Here is a 25,057-nt window from a genome sequence, read left to right on the forward strand (position 1 = left end):
GGCCCTTTCTGGCTTCTCCAGTTTCTCTCAAACTCATGACCTCTCAGCTTCTGCTCCTGTTGCTTCTGCCTTACTCTTTTGGTACCTTCTATTTCAGATTTCTGAGGGAAAATCGACTTTGTCCAGCAGGATTTTTTTCCACCCCAGAAATGGCGTATCCTCAATTGTTGGCCTGTTTAGGCATTGGCTACCCTTAGGTTAGAGGCTCACCTGTGGTTGAATTAAATGTGTCTGGGATGTGTTAGGAGTAGGCTCATATCTTGAAATACACAAGTGCCTAATACTGCCTTACTAATAGAGGCGAGGATCATGTGGAAGGCTTAGTGATAAGACAAGTTTTTACATAGTTTTGTATGTCATCTGGGGATTTTAGTGACTATTAAAGCTTGTCAGTTTCTGGGCTAATCAGTTCACCAGAGGGAAAACTCTTAACTTGGCTTTTGCAAGTTTAAAATTTTCTGGGACTGCATTCCATTTTTCACTTTACTAGTTCCAAGATAACCATCCTTACAGCATGAATTCTCAGGATGAACCACTTTCAAGGGAAAATATGAGAGAAGGGACCATCTACTGGAAGGAAAGCTGACTCATGGCAAAACCTTCCAGAGAGCTGGTTGAGAAGAAAATAAGTTGGCTTATTCTGAAGCTTTAGGCTATTTTAGGCTTTCCCATAGCTTTTCTGTATAGAGGAAGAGACTGGTCAGGTTAAAGCTGGTTTATAGCAGTTACAGGGTTTTAAGATTTATTTCTAAGTGTTTATGTTGTGGAATACTATTGTAAATGTACTTTAAAAATGTTAATTTACTGTTGTTCCTTGCTAGTATATTAAAAAATAGTTGGCTTTTGTATATTGATTTTATATCCTATAATCTTATTAAACTATTTTACTGATTCTAGAAGCTTTATTGTAGATTCTTTGAGATTTTCTATATTGACAGTTATGTTGAGTTCAAATAAAGACAATTTTTTTTCTTCCTGTTTAATCTATATGTCTTCTATTTCTTGTCTTATTGCACTGGTAAGGACACCGGTATGATGTTAAAGTGAGGTGATGAGATTAGACATCCTTGCCTTGTTCTGAATTTAGGGGGAAATTATACAGTCCTATTAAGGTAAGTTTTTCACCAACGCTTTTTTAGCAGGTTGAAGAAGTTCCCTTTTATTCCTAGTTTCCTGAGAATTTTCACTATAAATGGACATTGGATTTTGTTAGATACTTTTTATGTATCTATTGACATGATCATATGGGTTTTTTCTTTAATCTGTTGATACAGTGAATTACATGAATTGATTTTTGAATGTTGAATCCCTCTTTCATACCCAAGATAAATCCCACTTGGTCTTGATGTATTATCTTTTTTATATATTGCTATATTCAGTTTGCTAGTACTTTTTTAAGGATTTTATTGTCTTTGTTTTGATCTTTATCTTTGACCTATGTTTTTTTTTAAATTTTTTTTTTTTAATACTGACTGTCATTTGACAACACAGGGTTACCACAAACCTTAAATTTGTAAAAAAAAAATGCAGTATCTGTAAAGCACAATAAAGCGAAGTACAATAAAATGAGGTATGCCTGTAATTTCTTCCTTAAATGTTTGGTAAAATTCGCTATTGAAGCTGGGCATGGAGTTTTCTTTGTTGGAAGGTTTTTAACTACAAATTCACCATCTTTAATAGATGAAGGGCTGTTTAGGTTTTTTATTTCTTCTTAAATGAGCTTGGCTAATTTATATCTTTTCAGGAACTCATCCAGTTCATCTAAGTTGTCCAAATTTACAGGCATGAATTTCATATTATTATCCTTTTATGTGTGTAGGATTCCTAGAGATGCCTTTTTGAGTCCTTCTGTTGGTAATTTATGTCTTTTCTCTTTTTTTCTTCATCATTTTGGCTAAAGGTTTATCAGTTTTATTGATCTTTTTCAAAGAATTGGCTTTTAGTTTCATTAATTTTTCTCTCATTTTTCTGTTCTCAACTTCATTGATTTTTGTTCGTATCGTTATGATTTGTTTCATTCTACTTGTTTTGGATTTAATTTAATCTCCCTTTTAATTTCTTATGGTGGAAGTTTAATTCAAGTGAGCCCTTTTTTTCTTTTTTAATAAACTTTTAATGCTGTAAACTTTTCTTTAAGCACTGCATAAGCTGTTCTCCATAAATTTTCATATGTTGTATTTTGATGTTCATTCAATTGAAAATATTTTCTGATTTCCCTTGTTGCTTTCTTTTTGACCCAGTGTTGTTTAGAAGCATGTTTTATTTCCAAGATTTATGGGTTTTCCAGATACCTTCTTGATTTCAATTTAGTTACTTTATGGCAGACAATATACCTTGGTATAATTTCAGTTTTTAAAAAATTTGTTGGGATTTGTCTTATGGCCAAGAGTATAGGCTTTATTGGTGAATGTCCCTGTGCACTTAAAAAGTATATACATTCTGCCTTTGTAGGGTGGAGTGTTCTGTAAATGTTACTAGGTCAAGTTGGTTGGTAGTGGTATTCATATCTTCTATATCCTTAGAGTTCTTTGTCTACTTATTTTATGGATTACTGAAAGAAGAGTGTTTTGTCTCTAACTACAATATATATAATTATATACTATATATTAATTATAGCACATATGTTTTATATATTTCTCTTTTGAGTTCTGTTTTTGCTTCATGTGCTTTGATGCTCTGTTGTCAGGTGCATACATATTAAGGATTATTATATCTTTTTGATGAATTAGCTCCTTTGTCATTATCTGAGTGACTATTTTAATATTGTTTCTAGTAAAGTTTACATTATCTGATACTAATGTTGCCTCTGGCTTGCTTTTGGTTAATATTTGCATGGTGTATCTTCTTCCATTGTTTCATTGGAAATTTTATTTTCTATCATTTTTAACCTGTCTTGAAAGTGGATTTCTTATAGAACATATATAACTTGTTATATAACTTGTGGTAGTCTCTGCCTTTTAATTGGAATGTTTAGATTTACATTTAACATAATTACTGATATGGTTCGATTTAAATCTGTCATCTTACTAGTTGATTTCTATTTGTCCCATCTAATCTGTTCCCCCTTTCCTCTTTATTGCTTCTAGATTGAGGATTTTTAAGCCTTTATTTTATCTCCATTATGGATGTATTAGTTATACCTCTTTAAAAATTTTTAGTGATAGTCCGAGGTTTTACAATATACATCACAGTCTACCTTCACATAATATTATACTATTTCACATTTTACATGCAGTTTAAGTTGCTAACAACACAGTATACTTCTAGTTTTTCCCTTCTATCCTGTGTAATATTGCTGTCATATATTTTACTTTTATATACTTTATAAACTCCACCATACACTTGTATTTTGAAACAATTAAAAATGTGGGAGAAGGTCTTAATATTTACTTCCATTTTGATCATTTCTGGAGTTGTTAACTTTTTTGTGTGGATCCTCATTTTTGTCTGGCATCATACGCCTTTTACTTGAAGAACTTCCTTTAGCATTTCTTGTAGGGCAGGTGTGCTGACATTGAGTTATCTCACGTTTTGTTTGTCTGAGGAGCCATTATTTTGCCTTCATTTTTGAAAGATGTTTTTGCTGACTATAGAATTCTGGGTCATGAAGTCTTTTTTTAACCCCGCTTTCAGTATTTAAAAGATGTCACTTCATTATCTTCTGGATTGCAACTAGTGTGCTGAATTTTTTTTTTCCTCAGAAGGTAATGTCTGTTGCTTCCAGCTGTATTTAAGATTTTCTCTTTAACTTTGATTTTTGGCAGTTTAAGTATGAAGTGTCCAGGTATGTGTTCTTTATTGTGTTTATCTGTTTGCTTACTTGTTTATATTTATTCTGTAGGATTCTCTGAGCTTCTTGGATCTGTGGTTTGATGACTTTATTTTCAGAAAATACCAGGTCATTTTTCCTTCAAATATTATTTCTGCTTTGTTTTCCATCCCCAAAGCTCTTGAATGTTCTTTCTCTTGTGTCCTTTCCACCACTCCGCTTTTCCCCCCTCTCTCTTTGTGAGGGGTGATTCAGTTTGGTTGATTTCTAGTGATCTGTCTTCAAGTTAAAAGATTCCTTCCTTGATTATATTGAGTGTTCTGGTGAGCCTATAAAAGGAACTTTTCATCTCTGTTACCTTTAGAAAAAAAGATAACATTTCTGTTTGACTCTTTCTTGCATATTGTAGCTTTCTGTTGAAATTTACTATCTGTTCATGCATATTGTCTACTGAATTCCTGAACATGTTAAGCATTGTTATTTTAAATTCCTTATTTGATAGTTTCAACATCTGGGTCATCTCTCAGTCTGGATCTTTTGATTGCTTTGTCTTCCTGTCGTAACCCCTTTGTTTTTTTGTGTACCTTGTAATTTTTGAGTTACTGCTGGACATTATTGTAGATCAGTAGAAGCTGAGGTGGACATTAAATATTGACATTGAGATTACTGTTACATTAGGGGTAGGTTTTTTGGAGAGGCAAGTCATCATATTTGTGCATATAGAATATTCAGGACCTATCATAGACTAGGAACTTAATTTTACTATTCTCAGTTATAAAATTTCACGTTTCCAGATCTTACTTTTCTTCTTATAGCATCCCTAGGAGTCATCTTAATTTTTTTTTTTTTTACTGTATTATTTAATTATTTTATTTTTGTGGGGAGGAGAGGTAATTACCTAGGAGTCATCTTATCAGGGCTTCCCCTTGTAGTTGCTGTCTCCTTTATTTATGCTCCCACTGTACCTGAAACTCTTCTTTAGTTCTGTTGGCACCCACACCAAATGCCATTTGTTAGCAGGTCTGTCTATGATATCTTAACAGTAGGTAGAGTCTTTTATTCATATTTGGATCGCTATGATTTTTTTTTTAAATGGAGGTACTGGGTATTGAACCCAGGACCTTGTGTTTGCCAAACACGTGCTCTACCACTGAACCATACCCCCATGCCTTGCTGCCATGGTCTTTTTAATTATGTTTAGATATGGGCTTTTTTTTTTGTGTGTGTGGTTAGAATTGAATTGAGATTATTGAGTGATTTTTATTCCCTAGAAATCCACACTGCTGCTGCACACACACAACCCTCCCTCCATCCCCAGTTTATGGGAATATTGTCTCTGGTTTTTCATAGTCAACTGGGATGAATCTAAAAAATGCACTGGGATGAAGAGTGAGGCCTGGCCATGGATGAATTTATGAAGTAGCTCTTTCATTGGGAAAGACACATTTTTCTATTCTAGTTTTTTATGTATATTTTGTCTCCAACTTTGACAATAAGGTTTTGAGAGGGAATAGCTGTTTTCTACTTCTTTTGGTGTCTTTTTGTAAGTAGCATAATGTCTAGCACACAGTCGAAGCTCAACAAATAATTAAATTAAAACTTCACAAGATTTAATGACACTAATGGATTTTGGAATAAGTTACCAATAACTTTTTTTTTTCTGTTTATCCCTAAAAAACTTAGAGGAATGATGAGGATGATATTGTTCCATTACTTACTGGTTCTGTTTTCTTTGACAAGTTACATAACAACCTGTGCTTTGGTTTCTTCATCTATACAATGGAAATTACAGAAGTACCTATCTCGTAAAATTATTATGATGATTAAGAAAAATAGTGTAATAAATGTTAGTTGCTGCATTCTAGTTTCTCAGTTATTATTAACAGTGCATGTTAGACAGGCAAGCCTAACTAAATGTTTAGACACTAAGTTCTGTCAGTAGGAGGACTCTAATATCTGAAAACCATCTATCTCAGAGTGGATAAGTACAACTACTTCTATATTAAATAAGGAAGTAACCTTTGCTCAGAATATTAACAGAAAGGGAGCAGAGCTAATTAATTTCTACCTTGCTAGCAATAATGTAATGTTGTCCCTTATTTCTATTCTCAGGGGAGTAGAAATCAATGCAGAAATAGATTTCCCTCATCAGCTGTCCCTAGAACCAAAGGTACTTTATCTTATAGCTTATTTTCAGTTACGTTTGACCCTTGAACAACACGGGTTTGAACTGCATGGGCCCACGGATTTTTTTTCCCCCCACTAAATACTTGCTAAAGTACTGTGTGATCCATGGGTGCAGAACCTCGAATATGCAGGGTTGACTGTAAAGTTACGTGTGGATTTTTGATTGCATCTGCGGCGTTGGTACCCCTCACCCCCACGTGGTTCAAGGGTCAACTGTTATTTTAAAGCTATATTCGTCCTTACCTTTAGGCATCATTTATTGTTATTTGTTTTTACAGTCTCCTTTCACCACCATTATGGACCAAACCAAGTTCAATAGATAAGTAAAGCCCAAAAGGAATCATAGAAAGATGATGATAGCCTGGTATGAGAGTTGTTCAAACTATTTGGCAGACTACTGTTGGGAAAATATTGTTAAAGCTGATCAGGTGCAGTTTTCTGGATTCACTGTTTTCCTTTACCTAACAAAAATCGGTACAAAACATGGCTCCAGATGAAAGAGAATTATCCTTTGCATGGCCTTGGTGCCTATAATTACTGAACCTCTTTATTAGATTAGTGGTTATGACTTTTGAACAGTACTGTCTTCTCTAAATGCAGTAGGATTTAGAGAAGGGATAAGGATAACTATTAAGCTTTTAAGTTTTGGAAGCAAACAAGTGATAAATTTGACCTGCAAATCTGTAGTATAATCAGTTAATTTTAACTACTCTGATACCAAGTATAAGGTGATAATAGCATATCGTAAACTATGTTAGGAACAATGGGAATGGAGAAGGGACTGGAAGAAGGGAAGTTTAAATAAACTTATTTTTAGCCCCAGTGTTTTGTTTTTCTTTTTTAATACTAAAGAGTATTTCTTCAGCTTGTATAAAAATATTTATATGACTATTGGAAAAACTGAAAAGTATAAACAAACTGCTAAAGACTTAGAATTATACATACCCCATTAAAAATACATATATGTATATTTTGGTAGTCAGTTTCCTTGAATAACTTTTCTCAGGGTAAGGAGGCTGGAAAAGTTCAGTTTAGTATCAAGACATCTTGTTTACGCCTTGGTGCTAGAACATTGCCTAATGGAAAGCACACCTCTATGGGAATGTTGTAGAGAGAATTTCTGCTGACAAAAGAAATCTGGCCAAAGTATCTCATATACAGTCTTCAGAGGCCACTACTGTCAGCTTTTTTTGTGTTTGTTTTACATAAAGGCTTTCTGCAGTTTTTCACGCCTCATGGATGGTGGCCAAACTTAGATTCAGTTATGAATTCCCATCTCTCCTTTACCCTTAAAATGTTTTTATTATGGAAAATTTCAAACATACACTTAAATAGGGAGAATAATATGAGTCCTCATGTCATTCTTGCTTTATGTATCTTCTCATTTTCTTTTTGACCTAGAGTATTTTAAAGAAAATCACAAACAACCTTTCCTTTCACCTGTAAACATTTTAGTGTGTTTATCTGTTGGATAGAAAAGCACATTATTATACCCAGTAAATTCCCTATAACCTAATTCCTTAATATTATCTCATACTGAATCCCTTCCCTTGATTTTTCTCAAAAAATGGCTTTTTACAGTTAAATCTTTGAATCAGGTCCAAATAAGTTCCACCTAATGCATTTGTTTGATACATGTCTTTAATCTGTTTTAATCTATAGTAAATCACCCTCTTTTTAATGCCATTTATTTGCTGAGGAAACTGGGTTATTCCCCTTCCCCATACAATAGATTTTGCTGATTGTGTCCTTGTGTCAGATAATATGTCACTCTTTTTCCATATTACCTGTAAACGGGTAGTTAGATTTGGAGGCTCAGCTATTTTTATAATCATTCGTATTTTTTTATTATTCATAGGAGGTATATTGTACTTCTGTTCACATTAGAAAGCTATAATGTTTGATTGTCCTACTTTGTATACTAAGATTAATTAGTGGGCTCATGTTGACATAGCCCTTTGTTGTCGAGTTGTGTTACCCCATTTGGCCAGCAAAATCCAAGGAGTGACTTTCTGACAACCTGCAGATTTCCAGGTCTGTCCACCTTTAATCTAATGGTCCTAATTTAACCTTCACTGATTGTTGCCTGAATCATTATTTCACTATTGTTACACTTTTAGAAGACTGAGAAACTTGAAGAAAATGAGATGAAAAATTTTTGGTTAAGAACTTTAAGAAAACTGTGAGTAAACTGAAGTGTCTGAAAAACTCATTTATGCAAAGTACTTTTTTCTCTGTGTTTAGTAAAAGTGTCATGTAGAAAAGAATGTTTAAAAGTTGCATGTTTATCAAAATAGCTTAAAAACTTAAATATAAGACAGAACACTAAACCTCCTAGAAGAAAACATAGACAAAACATTCTGTACATAAATCTTAGCAATGTTCTCCTAGGGCAGTCTACCCAGATAATAGAAATAAAAGCAAAAATAAACAAATGGAACCTAATTAAACTTACAAGCTTTTGCCCAGCAAAGAAAACCATAAGGAAAACAAAACAACAACCTACAAAATGGGAGAAAATATTTGCAAATGATGCGGCTAACAAAGGTTTAATTTCCAGAATATATAAACAGCTCGTACAGCTTAGTAACAAAAAAACAAACAACCCAATCCAAAAATGGGCAGGAGACCTAAACAACCAGTGAAGACATACAAATGGCCAATAGGCACATGAAAAAATGCTCAATGTTGCTAATTATCAGAGAAATTTAAACCAAAACCACACCAGTCAGAATGGCCATCATTCAAAAGTCCACAAACGATAAATGCTGGAGAGGGTGTGGAGAAAAGGGAACCCTCCTACACTGCTGGTGGGAATGTAGTTTGATGCAGCCATTATGGAAAACAGTATGGAAATACCTCAAAAAACTAAAAACAGACTGACCATATGATCCAGCAATCCCACTCCTGGGCATTTATCTGGAGGGAACTTTAATTCGAAAAGATACATGCACCCCAGTGTTCATAGCAGCACTATATACAATAACCAAAACATGGAAGCAACCTAAATGTCCATTGACAGTTGGCTAGATAAAGAAGTTGTGGTATATTTATACAATGAAATACTACTCGGCGATAAAAAAGAATAGAGTAATGCCATTTGCAGCAACATGGGTGGACCTGGAGTTCATCATTCTAAGTGAAGTAAGCCAGAAAGAGAAAGAAAAATACCATATGATATCACTCATGTGGAATCTAAAAAATAAACAAAAGAAAAAGAGGACACTAATGAACTCATCTATAAAACAGAAACAGACTCACAGACATACTAAACAATCTTACGGTTACTAGGGGAAAGGGGGTGGGAAGGGATAAATTTGGGAGTTTGAGATTCGCAAATGTTAACCACTATATATAAAAACATAAAAACAAATTTCTTCTGTACAGCACAGGGAACTGTATTCAATATCTTATAATAACCTTTAATGAAAAAGAGTATGAGAACAAATATATGTACGTATATGCATGACTGAGACCTTATGCTGTATACGAGAAATTGACACATTGTAACTGACCATACTTCAATTTTTTTTAAAAAGTTGCATGTTTAGCTGAATTAAATGCCCCTCTATTTGTTTTTGAATGAGTTGTCTTTAAAAGGTTTTGTGGGAACAGATTTTGAGCTAGACTCCTGCTTTTGGATTATCATGCATTTGTGAAATACTCCTTTTTTTTTTTCTTTGCTCCAAGTATAAGAAAGTTCTAAGATTACTTTGGTTGGGGATTATGGATCATAAATCCATATAGGTCACTTGAATTCATATAGGTCATTTATTCTCACTGCTGTGGTCACATTTTTCCTGTAATCCTACTTGGCTGTTGTATAAATGTCAGTAGTAATATTTGACCTTATAAAATACTTTTTGCTTGCCAGATGCTGTACTTTGTTATTTCCATATACTAATTTATTTAATCCTCACATGATTAACATCCTTGTTTTACATATGAGGAAACTGAGGCAGAGAGATTTCAGTGATTTGCCTAGGTCATGCAACTAACAAATGGCAGAGCCTAGGATATGGACTTAGACAGTTTGGTTGCAGAATTTATGTTCTTAGTAGAAGGACAGAGTAGATTATGTAGTGTCTCTATTACTAGAAAAAATAGCTCAAGTTTACTGTCCTATTATCCCTGGAGGATAATCTTTACTTATATATATGTATCTTGTTTGCTTGTGTAGGTGTGTATATATAGAGAGAGGGAGACATCACACATACACACATAACATGTCCACTTGGAAGAGCAAGTGTGTAGGGTTTTCTCTTTAGGAAGGTCCTTCCTACTCTAAAACCTTTTGTGAATCTCTTTTAGTTAAACTTAGATAGTGGTGGAAACAGCCTAAGACCTGATACCTTCATCTGGGTAGAGGGACTTAAGGAGTCAGCACACAAGGGAAACCTGGCAGGCAGCTTGTGGTCACAGTCTGATTCACACAAGGTACCACTCTGGTCTTTGGACCTTTTTTGCCTTGAAGTTCAACCTCCTTGCTCTTTGAATAGCCACCTGCCATCTTAGCTGCACAATTTAGGGTTATTTTTGGAGCAGAAGGACATATAGCTAGTATCCAATACCATAAAAAACAGCTTTTCAAATTCTCCAAATCATAATAACTTAACAACCCTGGGTCTCAATTATAGAACCAAGAGTCAGTAGGCGCTATGGACCGTTTGTCCCAAGTATATCTCTGCTATTTCGCTAAGTGATTTTTTTTTAAGTTGAAACAATGTGTCTCTTTATTTTAACAATTTAAATAATTTTCTTCCTCTCTTTTGCCATCCCCCATTCTGTTTTTACTTTAGCAATTGAATTTATTATTTCTATCAAATGTCAGTTTAGATGGGAACAAATGAATAATTTGAGTAGTCATGTTCTTTCACAAAAAAAGTCTCTGCCTTTCTCTGTTTTTATATTTGAGTTGTGCTCATTTTGTATTACTCTGTTGAGAAGTTAATCTGTGTGGATAAGAAAATGACTAGATCCTCAAGAATCTGAACATTGTGGTAACAATCTGATGTTTTAAACAGTTGGGCATCACTGATAGGGATAAGAGCTATACAAAAGCAGTGGGGAAGCTTCTTCAGGCCAGGAGCTGAATGAGATGGATTTATCTAGTGCCTTTTAATCTGTGTTTGAAGCATCCAGCAGTCATGTGCCAGTGGTAAAGTTTAACAGGAAAGGCCTCAAGGGATTGATTCTCTAAGTATGAGTGAGGGTGGATTTAAAGACAACATATTTCTTAATTTTATTTATTCTACTTACATATTCAAATACTGACACTTTATGTAGTTTCTGTAATCATCATTGCATGGTTAAATTTTTCCAAATTTATAGAATTTCTTGACGTACTTAACACGTTGTGGTAAAGATGTTCATGCCTTCTAACAAACAGATTTCCTGAATCATCCTCCTGACTTCTGTGCATTCTTACTATTTTTAGTAAGTTTTTCTTGAAGGAAAAAAGAACTTACTACCCTTCTATATTTAAAGGAAAAAAAAAACAGCTTTCTTATTTACCTGGAGAATGGAGAACTCAGTAAAATAGGGAATACATTAGTGTTTATGTAGGATTCATTGATTCATTTCCTACAGTTTTTTTTTCTCTTGGTTGGTAGTTGTTATTCGTAGAATTACAGGATTTTACGGCATAGAATCCATAGGAAAGGGTTTTTTATGTCTGAGGTCAAATACCCTCATATTATAGTTGAAGAAACAGAGCTGGTTTTTTAGTTTTATTGGTGACTGTCCTGCGTATATACTCTTGCTGGTTGCTGGAGTAAGGCGGCCAGCTCTTTAGAGCTATGCTAAACCAGAAAACGAGAGGAATAGGAGAAATGGTTGGATTTGGTGTAATAGAAATTCGATATGAATATTAAAGTTGGGCACATACTAACACGATTCTGGCTAGAATTGAATGAATAAAGACAAGCTACATGTGAGTTGCTACTGGGTGGGCTTTTGGCTGATTGAGTCGGTTCCAGTATGGTGCCAAACTCTGCTATGGGAGGTTGGCCTCTCATGTCTGGCCTATGTAAGGGGGCCGCTGTCTTGGCACTAGCTCCTTGGGTAGGTAGTCACAGCTGGAGCAGTGGAGTTACTTTGCTTGGTATGCATGTCGTGAACAGCAGCAACTGCATGAGGAGGAAAACTTGAGGTTTCTTTCTACAAAGTTAGTGATGTTTGTACAAATACCTATTTTTACTGACCATATTATAAATTCTTTCTTGGTTCTCATAGTTTTCAAGTTGTTGCTTAAGGATTTACAAGAGGAGCAGTCACGTTGTATATGAATAATAATTTTGTACCTGTCTTTCTAGTTTATACATCTCATAATTTGTCCTTATATTCTCTAGACTGTCCAGAGCAATGCTTGATGGATGATGTCCTTGTCTTTTTCCAGACTTCTTAATAAGAGTGCCTTCGGCATTTCACCATAGATTTGATATGGCTTCAAATGGATATTTATAAAAGTCAATACTACTTTAACTAGATCAAGTATCTTAGTTCAGCTTTTAACTTTTCAAATTAAGGAGGAGATAACATAGAAGGTTCAGGAGATAGCTGAAAATATGTGGGGAATTAAATAATAATAATATTAAACAAATGGGAATATTTATCCTAGAGAAGAAAAAAACTATGGGATGATTTTATTATCCTCAAGTATAGGTAGGACTTATGCTGGCAAATTAAAGCTTCCAGATCATCTTTGAGTTTGAGAAAGCAGTCTAATCCTCTGGGGATGCGACTGGGGCCGAGCACCACCAGATGTCCCTGCATACTGTCACTGGGCAAAAGCACTGCATCCTTGAACCTGCAAGACAAGCTCCCTTCCTCCTGCAATACCCCTCCGGTGCCCTCTCCTGACCAAGCTTAACATCATGCTCTCTGTAAAGGAGAAATGCTCCAGTGCGTTATCACAGAGCAGGTACTGAGGGGTGAATTTGGAGCCAAGGCAATAAATTAATAACTGGCACTGAAGCCAGACACAAGAGTACATACTTACAGAATTCCACTTTTATAAGGTACAGAAAGAAAGAAAACTAATTTATACCGTTAGAAGTTAGGCTAGTGGTTACCCTTGGAGGAAAGTAGTAGTGACCAGAAAGGAGCATGGATAGGGCTTTCCTAGTGCTGACAGAGTTCTGTTTCTGGATGTGGGTGCTGGTTACGTGGGTGTGTTCAGTATGTGAAAAGCCATACTTTTAACAATGCATTTTATACTTCAGTAAAAGTTAAAGTGTGGTACAGTCTGATTCCAAAAGTAAAAACTTAAAAAACAAGATCCAGTCCAGAATAGGGGAAATACAAAACAATCCAGGGTGTCTCAACGTTTTTTTATTTTTAAGAACTGTTTGAGGGCTGTTCAACTTAATGTCAAAAAACAGGTATCTAATTCATTCAGCAAAAAGTATTAATTGCCAGACTACCTTTTTTTGTCCATTTGGGATCAAACTGTTGATACTGAGGCCTTGTGTAGAGCAGCGTACGCTTATGTTGGTGATGTTCTTCTTACCAGCTCTTTGAACAGCAGCTTCTCAGTTTTTGTATGGCTTTTCGACTACTTCTTTGTTCTTAGTCTAAATAAAATATCACTGCTCTCCTCTGTAATCATTATTGTTACTTTTATCTTTGTCATCGTATACCCTTCTTGAAGCAGACAAACCACCAGATCCTCTTTTGCTTGCCTGAGAAATTTTGGAGCCCACAATGGTATCTCCCATCTAAGGGTTAATGGCAGTGGGAACCACAGATGTTTGGTTCAGGAATTGGTGGTGATAGGTGATAGTCCTGTGGTTTGAGTCCTGTGGTTTGTTCAGGAGTAGGTAACTCTGGGTGCAGAATCTTAAAGAATTCACCACGTTGAGAGCTGAACCTGGATACAGGAGCTGGATATGAAATCTAGATAGGAGTCAAATTCCCAGAAAACAAAGATTGCTAAGAAACTCTGGCATTACACTGTGGATAGAATTTAGGGTGAGTTTTAAAGTAGAGTCAGCTGTTTAAAGCCCAGTCTTTGCTAAATCGAATTAAACTGAAGTAAGTAATAGATTTGGAATTACCTACTTCTGTGTACAGAGCTTGGTATCTCCACATAAATAGGATATTGTTGTTTTTGTGCTTTGAATCGCTGGTTGCCCTCTTACATCTTGAGACTTTGACTGAGAGTTACCAGAAACGTATAACACAGAGGCTGAAAACCTAGAGTGATTCCCTTGCAAAAGTTTTGCCCTTATATTTTTTGACCCTTAAGTCAGAGGGTAGAAGGAAGAAAATCATGTGAGTGGTGAAACTAGCCTGTGAGCCTTTCATTTATGAATTCAATCTGTGGATTCATGCGACCAATATGTGGGTTTTGACTGTATTGCAGGCCCTGTCCTAGGCATCGGGGACCTGGAGGTGAATCTGATGCAGTCCCTTGGACCTCTAGAGAGTTGTTATTTTATTCCTCTGTTAGAGGGCTGCCTTTATTCTTGTCTGTGACACGAAGCTTTGTCACCGACTCCTTTAGGATTCTGTTGAGCCTTTAAGAACTGATACTTGTATTTCATATCCAGGCTAATGAGAGAGTTCCCTGCTTTTTATTTATTTCACTTTATTACTAGCCTGAGCTTATACTATGCCACCCGTAAAAGGCTTTGTTTGCAAATTTGGCATCATAAGAAAAGGGTGCCTGTGATTAAAAGTACGCATCTCATTCCACACGTGTACTCCAGAGCAGCAGTTTGGAAATTTGCTGTCCTCCAAAACTGTTCACCTGTATCTAGAACAATCTTAAATCCCATCACTACGTCTGGTTCTCAGTGCTTATGCTCCTGATGGAAGGGAGCATCGGAATGGGTACTATGAAAATAATGTAGTATGAGCGGGAGATTATGGGTATTAAGAAGTTCAGTTTATATTTCAAAATGGTTGTCTTTTGATCAGGGAATTGATACTATTTACCAAATAAACTAGCAGGCCCTTCTCTGTGGTTCTCTTGCTCGTTCTGGACATGAATTCCACCATCTCCCAGACCAGTCCTCCTTAAATAGCACTACATGGCAATCTGAAAACTTTCTCAGTTTTACTTCTAGTTATGGGGTTGTTTAGGTGTTAGAAGTCAGTATGTGTTGTTTGCTAATATATTACTTTAAAACAGATTTTGGCAAATTAGATGGACCACATGTAATATAGATGGTGTTAACAGATTTTAGTCAGTTGGCTTAAATTTGTTTAAGATGGCCTCTTGAGTATTCTGCTTATTACTTGCAGTTTCTGCTCTCAGTGTAGCACAACCAGATTTGGAGAACCAGGGCATTTTATTGGCAGGAGTCTCCTGTTGCCAGCCACCCGCCTCACCATTCAGCCAGTGCTTGTCTGTGTTTGCTTTTGCAAGAACTTTTTACCTGTATCAGTCACATCATGCAGTGTCTTGTTCTAGGGATTCCCCTACAGACTGGTTCCGCGTTTATTACAGCACTCTCTTCATTTCAGGGAACGGGGGGACTTGAGGGTGGGGAAGGATTAAGAACTGTTTAATCTGTTAAAAATCCAGAGCTTAAAAAATCCTTCTCAGATTCTGTTAAACAAAAATTCTTAAGACCCTAAGGAAAGTGCAGGAGGCCCCAGAGTTGATGGCTTTGGAAACATGAAATGACAGTGGAATTCATCAGGGTGCGGCATCCTCCTGGGTTTGTGGCAGGCGATTTAATGTAAGATGTAAACTTTAAGTTTCAGGATTTCACCTTAAAACTTGAGTAGAATGAAATTTGTGTCAGATTCAAAATCCATTATTTGTATTGTTTTTAAACAATAGGAAAAAAACACTTTGGAAAAATCTTGGGGTTTTATTTTACTTTAACACAGTAGACTTGTAGAAGTAGGGGGAAAGCCCATCTTTTTTATACTGGGAATTCCACACATGTATTTGATAAGATGTTTTCAGACTGTAGATTGGTTTACACTTGGGCTGGTTCTTCTGTTTCCTGTAGAATAAAAAGTGCTGAGTAAATGTGTGATCTTTTATTATTTATCCTAGAGTAAAAACTCTGCTGAGTATTGTCTGTGTTATGATTTTGTTAATGTGTTTACTTTGTTTCCTGCTGTCTTGGATAGCCATCAGATATATTTTATTTCCTTACTGTAAATTGCTTCAAAACAATTTTGTTTAACAATTCAGAATTCAAATGGAAGGCTTTATGAAAGTAGATAAAGAATTTAAACAGAATTACTTGGCAGTTATAGCCCTAAAGATTTTGTCTATGTTTATCATATGAATTATTTGTGTGAAAAATTTTGTTCCCTTGTGTGTAACGTTATCTTAAGGGTTCATCCTTCTTGTCTTAAACGTGCCTAAAAGGTCCTCTTGAATGATAGTTTATCAGGCTGTTTTAATTGCTTCCTGTTCACCCTAAGGATGGATCAAAACCATCCTCTGCTACAGCCTGCTTGCTTGCTTGCTTGCTTGCTTGCTTTCCTTCTTTCTTTCCTTCTTTCTTTCTTCCTTCCTTCCTTCCTCCTTCCCTTCCCTTCCCTTCCCTTCCCTTCCCTTCCCTTCCCTTCCCTTCCCTTCCCTTCCCTTCCCTTCCCTTCCCTCCCCTCCCCTCCCCTTCCCTTCCCTTTCCTTCCCTTTCCTTCCCTTTCCTTTCCTTTCCTGTAGTAATTTATCTGTAGAATATCTTTGTAATCTCTCCCCACTCTCTGAGTGCCCCAAATAGAACATCTCCTATCCTGACCTCTCACCCTATTTTCATTTGCTTATAAGTCAGCTTGATGTAGTGCTGAGAGGGCTAAACTGGAACCCAAGAAATCTAATTCTTGTACTTGTGCATAATTGTGAGCCTTCGTCCCTTAGTCTCATTATGTTAAGATAAAAGGATTGCATTGCCTGAGCTTTAAATTCCCTCCTTCACTAAGCTTCTTTTTTACTGTTCCTTCAAACTTAGCCTGTCCAAAATAGAACTCATCCATCTCCTCTCCCAAAAGATAGTTTTGGTCCCTATTCTACAAATGAGAAACTGAGGCCTAGGGAGATTGAATAAATTGTACAAATCATATTACCCTTGTGTTCAGAACCTGGGTATCTTCACTCACGTCTACAGGTATTACTCTTCCCACACAAAAGGCATTAAAGTGTAACAAATCAAAAAGGTCTTGTGTTACTGGTGAGGTCTCTTGAGATTGAATATGGAATGTCATTTGTAAAACCTTCCGTCTTCCCACATAAAGTTATAGCCTGAATTTTCAGGGCTCTGAACTTTAAGTGGGCTTGGCTGTCAGGAGATTGGTTTCTTCAGTCCTGTGTTCACAGATGCGATCATTCCTGATCTGGGTTAGTTGACATTACAGTGCAGGGTCTAGTGACAGAAAAAAAGTACAATCAGGTTTTACTTTATGATGTGTTATTTGATAGGTCTGGTAATGCCTGAGCACTTGCTTCTATTCCTACCCTTAATAATGATTCTTATCAAGAAAGTTGATTTTTATCATCAGATGAGGAGTTGAAATGATTTCCTCTGACTGAAGAGATGAACTGGGATTGGGAGTTGATTTTCTCATGTATTATGCAGATGTGTTTCATTCATCATTAAGATCAAAGTGCTTGGCTGTGTGATTCGAAGTTCCCTTTCAGTTCTGATTCTGTGACTGCAGCATTGTTGTAATGTTTCTAGTGGGCTTCCTTAGTTTATACCATCCAAGTACAACAGAGTATAGTAAGTAATTATGGCAATGCTAGACATTGGTTGAAGTCAATAGTAATGAGTTTAAGTAGCCAGAGGAGATTCATTCAGTTAGTAAAAGCCTTATTATTTTGCAGTTGACCAATAGGAAGCCTCTGAAAATGGACATTTCTGTTACTCTCAATCTAGTAGCAAGAGTTTTCTAGAAGGTTATTTTTGCTCTTACTGCTGATTATGCCTTCTCTCACATACAAAGATCAATGTCACTAGTCTTGATTTACTTTTTGGCTTGCATTATACATGTACAGGGTAACAAAGCCTTTATTATAATACATCGAATGTTTAAAACACTTTTCTTTTGAGGAGCAAAGCATCTTAAGTTAATGTGAGAGGTGGTGATTGTACTTTCAAGCCAGCAAAACAAAGAGCTGTCACAGTTTGGTAGCTGTGAAGGTACTAGTGCCTTCTTCCTAGTAATGTTTGGCAGATATTTCAAGTTAAGCATCTACATTTTTGGAGAGAAGGGGTTTTAGTCTGTGTGGTATATTTCCTTTATACCAGTATGATCTTTCTCTTTTGACCCACCATTAATAAATCCATATGTAATATTAATATATTTATTCAGTTCACCAAATACTGTGCTAGGAATTAGATATACAGTAGTAGTCAAAATAGATATGATCCCGTGTCCTCATGGCCCTCTTTTAATCTTGAAAAATATGAATGCTTTTGACATGTAGACATGAGATTAAGTTATCTCTAGCCTGTTGCAGAGAGAGCATCAAAGATCATCTGATACAGGTTTGCTCTAGCCTAAACTATACATAAAAGGTATGTCACAGAAGTAGATATAATTTACGAATTCTCTGTGTTCCAAAAAAACCTTTCAGGCATCAAAAAAAATTCATATATATGAATCAAAACTCTCACTTTTGGTGCTGTGCCATCTTTGATGGAAAGTAAAACTTCTCATTCAAGCCTTGAAAATATAAGAAATTCTTAAAATTGTTACAGAGGCATTTTCTCACTCCAGTTTGAATATTCTGGTTGTGTAGAAATGTTTCCACTAGATCATAGTGTCTTTGAAAGGGAAGAGTCACCATTTGTCTTTTGAATGCCCTTCCATTGTTGGTTACTTGGCACGAGCTTAGGAGATTGTAAAAATAAAATATCAGGGTACAAAAAAGAGAGAATTATTGAATGGTAAACATGTTAGCCATTTAAAAAAAGAAGGGTTGAAAGATAAAATTAAGGAAACCTCCCAGAAAGCAGAACATGAAGAAAGAGAAAAAAATTTTTAATGAGAAAATTAGAGCCCAGAGGTCTATCATTCAAATACAATAATAAGAGTTCCATTAAAAGAAAACAATAGGGAGGAAATTATGAGGAAATAATAAAAGAGGATTTCTCAGAACTGAGATAAGAGTTTCTAGATTGTGAAAGAATTCACCAGGTGCCCAACCTTATGGATGAAAATAACCCCAAGGCACATCTTTTCACAGTGATGTGGCTTGGGACCAACAGCTTTCTGAGAAGGAAGAGGTTACAGAGAAGTGATTAGGGACCACCGTGGTTCAGATGCCTTATCAGGTAGTGGAAGGAATAGGACAGTGGTGTAGTGCTCTCAAAATTCTGAGGAGAAATGTATCTACCCACCTAGCCATCAAGGTAGAATGGAAACATATTCAGACATGAAGCTCTCAGAAATGTACCTCTCATTCATATATTTTCCAGAGTTAGTGGACATTGTGATTCACCAAAGTGAGAGAGTAAACCCTCAGAGAGAAGAAAGAAACATGGGAGACCACTTTTGAGAGGGACAAAGAGAGTGAATCCCCAGGAGAGTGATGAATGAGAAGTCCTAGAAAGGTGGCTTTGAAGCAGGTTGACAGAATTGTAAGACTCCAGATACAATGATACAAGGGGGAAAAATGAACTTAGATTGAGAGGAGTTTTAATTTTAAGGCTTAAGGGGAGCATTTTTAGATAACGTTAGTGATTCATAAAAAAACAAAGCAAATTTTTAAATTTAAATGTACTTACTATCTTTAAGGGGAAAATTACACAAAAAGGGCAGTTTTAGCACAGTATAGTTCATGGCTTAGCTGTGAATTGAATACAGATTTTAAAATAATTGTAATGATAACTATATTGGGAAGATAACGCTTTATTTTCCATAGCCAGGGGGGCTACCTGCTTTTGTAAATAGTTTCATTGAAACACAGCCAGACCCATTCATCTGCATATTGTCCATGGCTTTTTCATGCTGCAGTGGCAAAATTGAATAGCTGCAACAGAGACCATGTGGCCTGCAAAGCCTAAAATATTTATTATCTGGCCTTTTATAAAAATATTTGCCAACTCGTATATGAAGAAGCTGATAGAATAATGTTTAAAATTGGGAGGGGAAATCTAATAGTATTGGCATGTTTTTTTAGAAATCTTGTTTGTTTATTTATTTATTTATTTATTTATTTATTTATTTATTTATTTATTTAAGTACAGTTGACGTACAATATTATGTTGGTTTCAGGTGTATGCTTTGAAATTAGGGAGCATAATACCTTCACCTTTCTTCTTTCTCAAGATACCTTTGGATATTCAGGGTCTTCTGTGGTTTCATACATATTTTAGGATTGTTTGTTCAAGTTCTGTGAAAAATACCATTGGTATTTTGATAGGGGTTGCACTGAATCTATAAATTGCTTTGGATAGTCATTTCAACAATACTAATTCTTCCATCCTGTGAGCACAGTATATCTTTCCATTTATTTATGTCATTTTCAGTTTCTTTCATGAATGTCTTATAGTTTCAGAGTACAGGTGTTTCAGTTCCTTCATTAAAGTTTTTCCTGGGTATTTTGCTCTTTTTGATGGCAGTTCTAAATGTTTTCTTAATTTCTTTTACTGATAGATCGTTATTAGTGTTTAGAAACACTACAAATTTCTGTATATTAATTTTATATCCTTCAATTTCACTGAATTTACTTACTAGTTCTAATGGGTTTTTGTTAGTGGCTATAGGGTTTTCTATATATGGTATCATGTCCTCTGCAAATAGTGACAGTTTTACTTCTTTCCAGTTTGGATGCTTTTTATTTCTTTTTCTTGTCTGATTCCTGTGGCTAGGACTTGAGTACTATATTGAATAAAAGTGGCGAGAGTGGACACCCTTGTCTTGTTCCTGATTTTAGAGGAAATGCTTTCAGCTTTCACTATTGAGTGTGATGTTAGCTGTGGGTTTGTCATAGCTAGCCTTTATTATGTTGAGGTATGTTCCCTCTATGCCTACTTTAAGAGTTTTTATCATGAATGGATGTTGAATTTTGTCAAAAGCTTTCTTTCATGTGTTGAGATCATCATAAGATTTTTATCCTTCGTTTTGTTAATGTGGTGTATCACTGATGTTTAGAAATATTTTGGGAAGTAGCAGAAGGAATAGCTAGAGATCAAAGGATTACCTCTTGGAAGAGTGAATCAGGAATGGGGAGGAGTAGAGTGAGGGGGATATTTTTTGTTTTAAGCTTTATATCATTGAATTCTTAAGCCAACTACATGTATTTGAAAAAGTGTGAATAAAGAATGCTGAGAAATTTGATTGGACAAAAGAACAGAATAAACAGGAAAGGAAAAAAAGGTAGAGGCCACCAATTATGATGAAGAAAGCGGGAGCTCAAAGGCTTTTCTGTGAACACAGCTTTCCCATTTATTCACTCACTCTGTACACAGATAATGGTTTATGAGTCCCAGTGTTGGGCACTGAGCTTGATACTGATAGGGTGACCTTGAGGAGGGACCTGAATGAAACAAGGAAAGACGAACTGCAAAGTGATCCAAAGGCTGATGTGGCAGAGGATGGACCCCAACTACTGATGGAGGGGTTCATTGTCCTTAGGAGAGGGGCCACCTTCGTTCTCTGCCGCTGGCGGGAGTCCTACAGGACAGGCACCACTAATGGCTGCTCATGGTCACCGTGTGACAGACCCTGGATTCTCAGCCCTTCATGTGGTAGGTTAAAAAAAAAAAAAAAGGTAAAACTTTGTTTTATAGTTGAGGAAACAAAGTCTGGAAGAGGTTTTAGCTGGCTTATCATTTTGAGCCTGGATTTTCTCTCTGCTTTTTGGCCCTTCAGACCCTTGCAGTTGCCCTCCTATGGACTGCTCCCAGCCCAGCAGAAGACATAGATAAATCTGTCCAGTTTGTGGAGGGTGGGTGGGAAGGTAGGGAGGTGAAAAGCTGGGGGCTATCTTGCCCATCAGACCCTCTTTGTGGTCAAGAATGTCTGTCAAGAGTCTTGGTAAGAGGTGGTTGGATGAGGGTCTGAGGGAGGTGGCATTCCCTCAGACCTCCTCATTCCCTTCTTGATTCATTTTTCTCAAATGAACTGTTATTCCCCGTGTCCCCTTCCTATTCCCCCTCTCAAGTCCCACCTGCGACAGTGTGGGACTGCCTTATTTGTGCCTGCTGTTGTGAGAGTGGTTCTTGGGAACCAGCTTCAGAGTTGAGGGTGGGCACAAATAGATGATAAAAATAACATATTCATTGTGGAAATTTTGAGGTATATTTGATTTTTAAAGTTGCTTCCCACTTACTCTCTGTCCCAAAGTGCCTGATTAGAGTGGAAGGGACGGGAGTCCATTAAGAGAGCAGAGGTCCCCGTCCTTCCTGCTGTCAGTTGTGTCTCTGCTGTCCCTGTGAGTATAAAGGACCGTGGTAGCGGTCTGCTGTGTGTGCACTTGTCCGTGTTTTCATAAACACACTCTTGTAATGAAGTAGACCCCAGGTAGCAGAATTCTCCAGGTAGAGTAAATCTAAATAATTTCTGTAAATGAATGGTGAAATAGTGTGTACCCAATGTTTTATTATTTTTAAGAATCCATAACGCAAGACTGAGGAGCTTGAATGAGGCACAGGCACCAGGGCCAACTTTATGAACTGGGGAGAAATAATACATTTCAGAATGCTCTTACAGAAACCTGGCACCCATTTTTCTTAATAGAAGCACCATTAGGTGGATGAGTGTAAGAAGGAATGGGAATTTTTACATTGTTTGATTTTTATATTATTAGCAGCTAACCTTGTGAATTAAATGCTACTTTCAGACGTAAGCACTGAAATGCAGTGAGGCGAGTGGAGGCCTCCCAGTTTTCATGCAGTTCAGAAGCTGTACACTTTTCCTGTTTTTCATACACTTTTTTCCTCTGTTGACAAATCTCCTGGTTTGTCCACAGTTAGGAGTTTCAGAATACATGTTATGCTTCTGATTAAATTGTGGGGGTCTGTTTTAATTTGTACTTTATTGACCAAAAAGATCTATCTAATCACAACTCTTGAGTGACGATAACACAACAGCCTAGGGTGAAAAGCCTTTTCCAGTCTTGGGCAGAAGAGCCTGCTTTAGGGTGTGTTTCTTCAACCATTCTTGCTACATAAAATTTAGCCTTACAAAAAGGGTAGGTAGTTTTGTATTTTTTAAACATGTACCATCAAACAGGTAAAAAAGTAGAGGTAACTTAAGAGAGAGTGCTTTGTTAACTATTAGTACTGTTTGGAGAATTAAAAGTCAACAAATGCTTATTGAACAACCAACGATGTTGTTTGTGACATCTTTTATCTTGTGGGGTGGCAGCGTGCTGGTGTGTGGCACCATCGGGGTGCTGGAAATGATTTCACAATAACAACACGAGGTTGGCCAAAGACTGTTTCAGTGAACTGGAGCAGTGATTCCTACTGTGACATCCCGCAAACTCACTTGGATTTCACACACACATTGTCTCCCTCTCAGAGGATGGGGTGGGGTTATCTGTGCAGCATGAATATTGCTGAAGGTGCTGGTGGCAATATCTTGCATGTGAACAAGTTGTGGGGGAGCGTGAGATTTGGTTTAGAATCCTTCACCCAGTTCTTTTCCTCCAAGCCTTCTCTTTACTGAGTAATCAAATTCAAGCTGCACTGGGTCAGCCCCATCTCTTTCCAGTCTTCCCAGCTTGTGCTCATCTGCCTTCTCTGGTCTTACCAGGCCCTGTGAAGACACAGGCCCAAGGAACAGTGGACCTGTGTGATCTCCGTGGCCAGCTCCAGAGCTGACACACTGCTATGACAGGCATTTTCACATGTAGCCCTCCTTATCCCTGTGCTTCCTCTCAGCTTTGTTTCCTACCGGCTTGTTTCCTTGGGATGCATGACTTGCAGACTAAAGGACTGCGGCAGCTTATAGATCTAGTGGCCCGTTGCCTGGGTGCTTCTGGGAAGCTTGAAACAAAGAAAAGTGCCATCAGCAAGGATCAGTTTGACCTACCCCCGCATTCCTGGCAGTGTTGGGCCCTGCCTATTTGCATGCTAGTTTGTGGTACTTAATTGGAAGTTGTGGTGTTTGATGTCTTTACTGCACTGAACTTACTTTTTTCTATATTAAAATAATTTTATTGGCATTGTACTTTCTTGGTATTTTGTAAATGATTTATTTTACTTTTTTGGGTAGAATTTTGAGTACACATGTCTGGTTATTGATAATATCCCTTTTTATTAGCTGGAATTTATTTTCCAAACTTCTTTCTTCAATTCAGAATTTGTGACAGTTTGTGATGGTTGAGAATGTTGGTTTTCTGGGGTTTGATAATTTGAAGCTGAGAGATAAAGGCGGTAACCTTATGCTGATATAGTTCACTGGGAACTGACGTCACTATAATGAAGATTAAGGGGTAAAATTCTTTGAACTGCCCTGATGGGAGCCCGTACCTTGTCTTTTTCTCAGAAGTTTATGGTTTGCTTGAGGTGAATAATGGTTCCATCAAATGCCAATCCTCACAGTGATCCTCAGAGGCACCATTTACTGACTTGACTTTCCATTTTCCTGATTTGGCCACTTCTCTGCCCTCCTCTCCTTCCCCCTTGGTCCAGGCCCTGCCTTATCCCACTTTGCAGCTTCTTCCTTCCTTGGATGCTATGCTCTTTGCAAGCAGAAATATCCTGGTAGCATTTTATGGTCCTTTTAATAGAAGATGCTTATGACTCTTGGAGGGAAAAAAAAACCCTAAATAGACAAACTTTAAACTGACAAACTGTAATTGTGTCCCCAGGGATGATTGGAATCACAAGTCCTTCATTTTTCTCAGTTGCATCAAACACACCATGATCCCACTTAGATCCATCTCACTTTAATCTTAGAGTTCTGCTTAATGCCTACACATCACTTTCATTTGGATATGAGAAATAATTATGAGCATAAGGATAATTGTGCCCTTCCAGGATGGTTTCCCGAGGGGTGGTGTTTTGTAGCTCTGTGGGATGTCCAGGAAATCAAAGTAAACAATAAAAATGAGGTGGTATCAACATTCAGGTTAGAGCTGGAAGCTGAGATTCTGTGATTCTTCCATTCTTTGTATATGAGGAAGGTGCGAGTAACGATTCAGGCAGCCCCAAATTTCAGGTTTCCTGGAACAGG

General features: G+C 36.7%; 1 protein-coding gene and 1 non-coding gene across 5 annotated transcripts in view; one reads left to right on the forward strand and one right to left on the reverse strand.

Moving 5' to 3' along the window:
• The window catches only part of CHD6 (chromodomain helicase DNA binding protein 6), a 161,340-nt gene that overhangs the window by 21,738 nt on the left and 114,545 nt on the right, over positions 1-25,057 (forward strand). The window lies entirely within an intron of this gene.
• On the reverse strand, positions 4,863-4,934 carry TRNAA-GGC (transfer RNA alanine (anticodon GGC)). The gene has a single exon. It is a non-coding gene; the product is annotated as a tRNA-Ala (tRNA).

Source organism: Camelus dromedarius, chromosome 18 (assembly GCF_036321535.1).
Source record: "Camelus dromedarius isolate mCamDro1 chromosome 18, mCamDro1.pat, whole genome shotgun sequence".
In the NCBI taxonomy this organism is placed as follows: Eukaryota; Metazoa; Chordata; class Mammalia; order Artiodactyla; family Camelidae; genus Camelus; species Camelus dromedarius.